This window comes from Canis lupus, chromosome 23 (genome assembly GCF_003254725.2).
Source record: "Canis lupus dingo isolate Sandy chromosome 23, ASM325472v2, whole genome shotgun sequence".
Classification (NCBI taxonomy): domain Eukaryota; kingdom Metazoa; phylum Chordata; class Mammalia; order Carnivora; family Canidae; genus Canis; species Canis lupus.
The window spans coordinates 3,916,303-3,925,824 of NC_064265.1; the positions used below are offsets into that span (position 1 = coordinate 3,916,303).

At 44.2% G+C, this 9,522-nt stretch overlaps 1 pseudogene; it reads left to right on the plus strand.

The window, feature by feature from the left end:
* Positions 1-1,828: 1,828 nt before the first annotated feature.
* Positions 1,829-2,259, plus strand: LOC112668889 (ubiquitin-60S ribosomal protein L40-like; annotated as a pseudogene).
* The last annotated feature ends 7,263 nt before the right edge of the window (positions 2,260-9,522 follow it).

Sequence of the window (9,522 nt, forward strand, 5' to 3'; positions counted from 1 at the left end):
AGCAGAAAATGAGTGACTAAGAGCCACTCATTTCCCAAAACTGAAAGCTAGGAAGGTTTGCTCTCTGCGAGATTAAAGAGGGAAATGAAGTAAGTTTTCTTTTGAAAGAGAAATTTCTTAATTTTTAAATGTTTATTTGTGATTTTTATTTTTATTTTTTAAGATCTTATTTATTTATTCATGAGAGACACAGAGAGAGGCAGAGTCATAGGCAGAGGGAGAAGCAAGCACTGGATCTCAGGACCCCTGGATCATGCCCTGAGCCAAAGGCAGACGCTCAACCGCTGAGCCACCCAGGTGCCCCTATTTGGTGGATTTTTAATTTAAAAAATTGCCTTTGGCCGGCTATATGCAGGAGAAACAATCTGTACCCTCTGGATCAGTGGGCTGTTTGTGATTTGCCTGTCCCCAGGCACCCATGATGTGCGGTATCCTCCAACAGGGGGCACCCAAGGAAGTCAGCAGAGAGGCCAGACACATGCAAGAGTCACCAGAAGAGAGAAACATGTTTGCGCATGTGTGTGTCCAGGAACTGGAGAGCTTGAGCCCCCCACATTCAGGCGTGTCGTCAAGCTCGTGTAACATGGCATCCGGCAATATAGCTTCAAGCCCCCTTGCAACAGGAAGACCTGTCCCCACGCCCCTCTACCTACAAACCAGTGCGCTTCCACTGCCGGTGATCTTGGCCAAGTCCCTCCAGGGTGGCATGGCAGTCACAGCCAATGGGCTGACAGCAGCCCTAAGTCTTTGTCTATCACAGCCTCAGCTTCTGCAGGTTCCAGATGTTTTCCCTTTACGTGTCTGCAGTGGCTTAGCTCTTCGGTTTGGCTTAAAAGAGCCACGGAATGTCATTTTTCCTAAGGAAGTTGCATGAATAAGAACTTAAAAATTGAGCCAGATCCATGTTTATCACCGTTTCTTTGTTCATTATTACCTCTCCCCAAGGAGTCTCCTCAGTTACTTTTTCTTAATCACCTCCCCATGAAATGTTAACACCACAAACAAACCATGTATCTATGGTTTATGATGTAATACGTGTATATGAGTGCGTTATACATAAAAAGAGTGGGGGTTTTTTGTTCACCTCTTTGAGGGCAATACTGCCTTTACCAAGCATGCATGAGGTAGAGCGTTGGGTTCCAGGGGTTCTTAGGCACCCCCGCACGTGGGCCTATCTGGAGACACTTCGTCTGGGGTTGGGAAGAGCTGCTTCTGACTTCTAATGGGAAAAGGCCAGGAATGCTGCTAAAATCCTACAAGGCAGAAGATAGCCCTCCACAACAGAGTTCTCCTGCCCAGGATGTCAACAGAGCTGAGGCTGAGGGACCTGAGCTAGGGCAACAATCCCCAGCGGATGACTGTGGGACCAAATTCACAGATACCCTGAAACAAAGAGATGAAGCTCTGTGGTCAAATTAGTACAGGGATCTCTGGGCTTGGGTTCAGGCTAAACACAGCTCTACACTGCAGCACTTCTTGGGGACTTTCCAATGCCAATTATCATTGTGAACTCTGGAAGTAGATGTAGAATAAAAAAGTCCCAGGCAGCCCGGGTGGCTCAGGGGTTTAGAGCCGCCTTCAGCCCGGGGCGTGATCCTGGAGACCTGGGATCGAGTCCTATGTCAGGCTCCCTGCATGGAGCCTGCTTCTCCCTCTGCCTGTGTCTCTGCCTCTCTCTCTGTGTGTCTCTCATGAATAAAAAAATCTTAAAAAAAAAAAAAGAATAAAAAAGTCCCTATTTGACCAGTTAAACTATGCCCATTACACAGGGTAATTTACAGAATAAGCATATTTTTAGGTTCCGCTGCCCTCTTTTCTCTTCAACACGATGGCCAAGTGCTTTGGCGGAGGCAGCCTTGCAGCAGACACAGAGAAGCAGATCTTCCTGAAGACCCTGATGGACAAGACCATTGTCCTTGAGGTTGAGCCCAGCAGCACCATCAAGAATGTCAAAGCCAAAATCCAAGACAAGGACGGCATCCCGCCTGACCAGCAGTGTTGGATTTTTGCAAGCAAATGGCCACTCTCTAAAACATCCAGAAAGAGTCCGCCCTGCACTTGGTACTTCCCCTGCGGGGCAACACCATCAAGCCTCCCCTCAGTAAGCTGGCCCGGAAATACAAGGGTGACAGGATGATCCACCACAATGCTCGCCTGCACCCCCACCCTGCCACCTGCCACAAGCAGTGCAGCCACACCAACAGCCTGTGCCCCAAGAAGGTCCTTCGCCAGCAGGGTGGCCTCCTGCCTAAGCCCTAAGGCCCTGGGGTTTCAGTAAAGTTTCCCTTTCATTGACTGGAGCAATTAAAAAAATATCCCCCTAGTTTTAGAAATGTAGAGCCAGAGTAAGCTTCTATCATGAAATCCCAGGCCTTGAAGGACAAGGTAGAGAGCTGGAGGCACAGTGGGAAAGCCATGAGAGCCCTGGGCAAGCCCATCTGAACACATCGCCTAAGCCTCCACGGACCTGGCCTTGGGGGAGGAGTGTTTGGGTGTTAGTTCTAGAGCATGTGCTAGCCAGAGGTCCAGATGATTGTGTGTTGTCATTGGTCATTGTGGGTCTGGAGACACCTCTTTGAAAGGCAGTAAATGCTCCCCTGACTGAACCTGGCCTCATGGGAAGCATCCCAGGTCCAAGGGAGGGAGATCATGAGTCCCAGTGTCTGTGTTGGTTGAGAGCACTGGCTTGGAGGCCTGCTCCATCTGGCTTTGGATCCCAGTGCCACCACCTCATGGCTATGTGAACCTCAGTCTTCTCATCTGTAAAAGGGGTGATACTGCATGAGGACTGTTGAGAGGACTGGCGAGCTCAAGCAGTTGGCATGGTGCCCGACATAGGCGCTCCACTGTAGCACCAGCCATGGAAATTAGGGGCATAGATAAAATGCACAGTAATAGCTTTCTCTCATGAAAGAGCTGAGCCTGGCATGTGGCCTGTAGCTACAATGAGGAATCCGGGAGGTATTTGGATTCTGACTCAGTGGGCCACGCTTCATCTCCGAGTTAGGGCTAAGGCGAAGAGCAGGTTTCATGTTTCCGAAGCAAAGGTGATCACCCTGGAAAAAGTGAGTTTCAGGTTTACCAAGTCATAATGTTACTGTCCTGGAAAAACGCTAAGTAGATTTTCCCTCCAATAGGGGCTTCAAAATTAAATAGTACTCTTACCTCCCCCCAAAAGGATCACATTGTTGGTAATGTCTATGTCATAAGCAGGGAAATAGGAACCCAGAGAGGGGACAGGGTGTACTCAAGGCATCATGGCCAGACACAGTTGGGGCTAATGCATACACTCTTGACATGTTCATAGACCATCTTTCACTGGGCTAAGAACGTCAAACCTGACCAGAGAGGAGCAGACCAACAAGTCCTCCCCCAAGGCAAGGTGCTGGGTGGCATCAGCATCCCAGGGGAAGGAAGCACTAATGTAAGACTACAGCGCCCTCTAGTGCACCAAACCTTATCTCAACACCAAAAACATTAAGTATATACCCCAGGCCACGCGGAACATACCAATCCCCAGGAACCAGCCTATTTGACACTGGAAGCCACTCCCAAGGCCTCGGGAGGAGCTCCATGGGAGCTCAGCTGCAGAGCAGTGGTAGTAAAGCATCAAAGATTAGGAGGCGCCTGGGTGGTTCAGTCGGTTAAGCATCTGCCTTCAGCTCTGGTCACAGTCTCAGGGTCCTGGGATGGAGCCCCCCTCCCCCACCGTGAGCTCCCTGCTCAGTGGGAAGTCGGCTTCGCCCTCTCCCTCTGCCCCCCACCCTGCTCATGCTCTCTCAAATAAAATCTTTAAGTAAAAAAAGCATCAAAGATTTGGCGTCAGACCTGTTACATTTAAAATGACAGAAGGCGGGATGCCTGGGTGGCTCAGCGGTTGAGCCTTTGGCTCAGGGTGTGATCCTGGGGTTGAGGGATTAAGTCCCACATCAGGCTCCCTGCATGTGCCTGCTCCCTCTGCCTATGTCTCTGCCTCTGTGTGTGTGTGTGTGTGTGTGTGTGTGTGTGATGAATAAATAAATATAATCTTTTAAAAAATAAATAAAATAAAATGAGAGAAGGCTACCAAGCAGGGCCACACAGGGTACTGTACCCAGGGACAGAGTGACAGCAAGGTGGGACTCAAGGGGGCAGCTTATGTTTGACAAGCAGGGTGAGGTTAGTTTCTTTTCATGGGTTCTCTGTTAATAGGCTAATTTGGATAATTTGAGATTGTGCAAAGGAATTGGCCCTAGCTGTCTGGTATCTGGTCCCAGAGTGATTCGGGCTGGTGGACAGTTCCCCAGAGCAGAGATGCTGATAAGGAAGTGACTGGTCAAAAAGGGTAACTGATTGGCCTCTAGCCAGGGCCTCAAGCTAGATCAAGACTGTACGTAAGCCATTTTACAGGGGAGGACTGAATACACAGAACTTTGGTAAAGAAATAGGAAATTACAGACAATTCAATCACAAATTGATTTTTAAAGAGATAGAAAGGGAATCCTGGGTGGCTCAGTGGTGAGCATCTCAGGGCGTGGTCCCAGGGACTGGGATTGAGCCCCACATCGGGCTCCTTGCATGGAACTTGCTTCTCCCTCTGCCCGTGTCTCTGCCTCTCTCTCTCTCTCTCTCTGGGTCTCTCCTGAATGAATGAATGAATGAATGAATACAAAATCTGACTTCTAATCTTTTTATTTTTTAAATTATAATCTTTTTAAAAATTGAATCATTACTTTAAATGCCTTGCATAAAAACAAAGTAAAAAAAATAGTCAGGATAGATAAATTTACAGGAAAATTCTATGAAACATGCAATGTACATATAATTCTAATCTCATGCATTTTTCCCCAGACTTACAAAAAAAGGAATACTCCTGAACTCATTTTATGAAGTTAGTATAACCAAACTGTATGAAAAAAATTAAATTATTCAAGTTCACTCATAAGTATGTTGATGCAACTATCCTATATAAAATACTAGTAAACCAAACACTAAAATTGAAAAAGTACATAATGACCAAATTAAGTCCATTTCAGAAATGCAAAGTTGGTTTGATATTATAGAACCTATTATAGGGATCCCTGGGTGGTGCAGTGGTTTGGCGCCTGCCTTTGGCCCGGGGCGTGATCCTGGAGACCCGGGATCGAATCCCACATCAGGCTCGCGGTGCATGGAGCCTGCTTCTCCCTCTGCCTGTGTCTCTGCCTCTCTCTCTCTCTCTGTGACTATCATAAATAAATAAAAATTAAAAAAAAAGGAACCTATTATAATGCAAATCACCATATTAACAAAATAAATGAGAAAATCCACTGACACAGAAAGAGCATTGAATAAGTAGAATGATATTCACGATTTGGAAAAAAAACACACCATACGACATTAAGAACAGAAGGGAACATCTAAGTCAATAAAGGTAACTGCAAACAAAATCTCCCAAAAAGACCCATTTAATTGTAAATAGCAAAAGCCATTCCTTTTAAAATCAGGACTGTGACTAGAATGACCGCCAGCATCAGTTCTATCAGAGTTCATAGAAAAAGACAAGATTTTTAAATAAAAGATATAATGAATTCAACAAAGTTGCAGGGTACAAAATCAATACACAAAAATCAGCTGCATTTCTATATACTAACAATGAACAGTCTAAAAAAATTAAGAAAACAATTCCATTTACAACATTAACATTAACATCAAGAAGAATAAAATACTGGGAATAAACAATCTAGCAGGCCAGACTTATATTCTAAAAGCTATAAAATGTTGCTGAAAGTAATTAAAGAAGACATAAATAAATGGAAAGCCATCCCATGTTTGTGGCTTGAAAGACTTAATAATAAGATGTTGAACACCCAAGTCAGTCTACAAAGTTAATGCTATCCCTATCAAAACTCCAAAAGTGTATTTTACAGAAATAGAAAAAAAAAAAAATCCAACCTGGGGCACCTGGGTGGCTCAATTAGTTAAGTGTCCGACTCTTGATTTCAGCTCAGGTCATGATCTCAGGGTTGTAAGATTGAGCCCTGCATCAGGCCCTGTCTGGGTGTGAAGCCTGCTTAAGATTCTGACTCTCCCTCTGCCCCCCTAATTAGATAGATGATAGATAGATAGATAGATAGATAGATAATTAATATTATTTTTAAAAATCCATCCTAAAATTCATATGGAATGTAAGGGTCCCTGAAATGGCCAAATAGTCTTTTTTTTTTAAGATTTTATTTATTTATTTCACAAAGAGAGAGTGAGAGAACACAAGCAGAGGGAGTAGCAGAGGGAGAAGCAGACGCCCCACTGAGCCAGGAGCCTGGTGCAGGGCTCCATGGGACCATGACCTGATCCAACAGCAAACCCTTAACCGACTGAGCTACCCAAGCACCCCACAGCCAAACAATCTTGAAAAAGAACAAAGGTGGAGGTTTCACGCTTCCTGATTTTAAAACTTACTAGAAAGTTACAGTAATCAAAACAGTATGACTGGCATAAAGACAAACATATAAAGCAATGAACTAGAACAGACAACCGAAAAATAAATCCTTACATACATGGTCAAATTATTTTCAAAAAGGGTGCCAAGGTCATTCAATAAAGAAAGGACAAGTCTTTTCAATACATGGTGTTAGAGAAAACTGGATATCCTCCTGCAGAAGATTAAAACTGGATCTTTACCTTCACCATATTCAAAAATTAACTCAAAATAGATTAAGGACCTAAATATAGGGACGCCTGGGTGGCTCAGCAGTTGAGCATCTGCATTTGGCTCAGGGCATGATCCTGGAGTCCTGGGATCGAGTCCCCCATCAGGCTCCCTGCATGGAGCCTGCTTCTCTCTCTGCCTATATCTTTGCCTTTCTCTCTCTGTGTCTCTCATGAATAAATAAATAAAATCTTTTTTTATAAAAAAAAGCTAAAATTATAAAATTCATAGAAGAAAACATAGCAGAAAGCCTTCATGATAATGGATTTGACAGTGGTTTCTTGAAGATGACCCCAAAGACATAGGTAGCAAAAGTAAAAATAGACTGAAGGACTAACCAAAATTTAAAACCTCTGTGCATCAAAGGACACAGTCAACAGAGTGAAAAGGCAATCTACAGAATGGGAGAAGCTATTTGCAAATTATATATCTGATTAGGAGTTAATATCCAAAACATACAGAGAACTCCTACAACTCAACAACAGTAAAAATAACCTAATTGGGTATTGGTGGCACTGGTACAGGGATAGAAAAATAGAAACAGAAGAAAGTATCCAGAAATGAACTTTAGTGACTGTTCCAGAGACAGACTGAATATATTTTTGTTATTTTAAAAATCTCCAGCAATATCCTACTCCCCAGAAATCCTATGTGTGAAACCCCATGTGTGAAATCAGCTGACCTCTTCCATGAAACTCTGACATAATAATATAATTAGAGAGGCTGCTAATGGGTTAAAATCCAGAGGACAGTTGTCTTTCCAAATGCCCCAAGAGATACTTCATCACCCAAGACTACAATTCTTCAGGGCAGGGGTGCCCAGGTGGCTCAGTCAGGTGAGTGTTGGACTCTTGGTTTGGGGTCCAGTCGTTATCTCAGGGTGGTGAGATGCAGCCCCACATAGGGCTCTGCCTTGGGTATGGAGCCTGCTTCAGATTCTCTCTCTCCCTCTGCCCCTCCACCTCTCTCAAAAAATATTTTAAAAAATAAAAAATAAAAAACCACAATACTTCAAGGCATATTCTTTTTTTTTAATATTTTATTTTATTTATTCATGGGAGACACAGAGAGAGAGGGAGGCAGAGACACAGGCAGAGGGAGAAGCAGGCTCCTTGCGGGGAGCCCGATGCGGGACTAGATCCCGGGTCTCCAGGATCACACCCCGGGCCGAAGGTGGCACTTAACCACTGAGCCATCCAGGGATCCCCCTTCAGGGCATATTCTTGACACCATCTCCCATTGCACCCACCCAACACACATACAAACTACCAAATCCTGTCTCTGGAACAACCATTCCTTCCAGCTACCTTTCTGCTCTTCTCAATGGCTCAATGCTCTAGCCATTCTGTGTTATACACAACTGGAGACAACAAAATATATAAACAGAAGCTTGTATATTTTTAAAGTATAAACACTGTTAATGTCTCATTTTATATATGAGGGGGATGGTAAGTGAACGCGAGTAACAGAGACACAGTTACCATGGCCTTGGAGACGCTGACAGGATGAGTCACCAGGAGGAAGCAAGTGGGGAAAGAAATCATTTCTGCAGCCCTGAGAATCCTTAGGTGGAACCTGGGGAGGCAGGAGGTGGCTCTGGAGGCTGGAGAACCTGCCGCCGAGGGGCACCGTGTTCTGTTGCTGCTGTCTTTTTTTGGTCTAGGGGGAAAAGAAAAACAAACCAAAAAAAGGAAATAAGGGAGCCATGATGACCCACATAATGGGGTCTCATGATGCCAAACCCAGGCTTACATTAAGGAAAACTGAGACTGTCGGGAAGCAGTGGGAGAAACCCTGGGCCATGTCCCCCCTCCCTGTTTGCAGGTGTCCACCTCCATCTCCCCCGACCCTCAGGAACAGACCGCCCTCTCTCCCTCTCCCCCAGCCTCCTCCAGCCCTGCCACTTCCCTGACACTCCCACCTCAATGCTGGGTCCCAGAACCTGCTGACATGTTAGCCCCACAGGGCTCAGGGTTGGGATGTACTCAGCTTCCCTGAGTGCCAGAAGTCCATGTGGAGAGGGAGATGGACAAGGAACAGCTACTCATTTACCTTATCACATACACATGGCCACCGAGGTTCTCTCGTGGGGAACATTTGGAATATTTGAGAACAGTCCAAGATAAAAAATGATATCTAATATAAAACAAAATGGATTTTTAATCAAAAACATTTGTCATACATTATCAAAGGTACTTTAAAAATTTATGCAGAGGGGGATCCCTGGGTGGCTCAGCGGGTTAGCGCCTGCCTCTGGTCCAGGGCGTGATCTTGGAGTCCCGGGATCGAGTCCCACATCGGGCTCCCTGCATGGAGCCTGCTTCTCCTTCCGCCTGTGTCTCTGCCTCTCTCTCTGTGTCTCTCATAAATAAATAAATAAATAAATAAATAAATAAATAAATAAATAAATAAATAAAATCTTAAAAAAAAATGTATGTAGAGGGTTGCCTGGCTAACTTACTTGGTATAGCATATGACTCTTGATCTTGGGATTATAAATTCAAGCCCCATGTTGAGTGTAGAGATTACTTTAAAAAAAATAAAATCTTAAAAAAAGCTATACAGAAAATATCATCTTTTGCTCTTTTCTGAAAATATTTCAACTTTATGTAACAACACAAAATGATAGTGATAGAATCATGAAACAAAGAAATGCATTTTCCACTTTAAGTGTAACATCATCTATTTATGGACAAAATCTGCTAATCAACTAGGTTTTGCGAATAAGGGAATAACCATATTAGAGTTATACTATTAAAACTCACCCATTTAATATGTTCTAAAATGCTTTAGCTTCTTTCAGCTTCTCTAAGAATTTCTGTTTGGTGCTTCTATTGCCTACAAAGTTGACT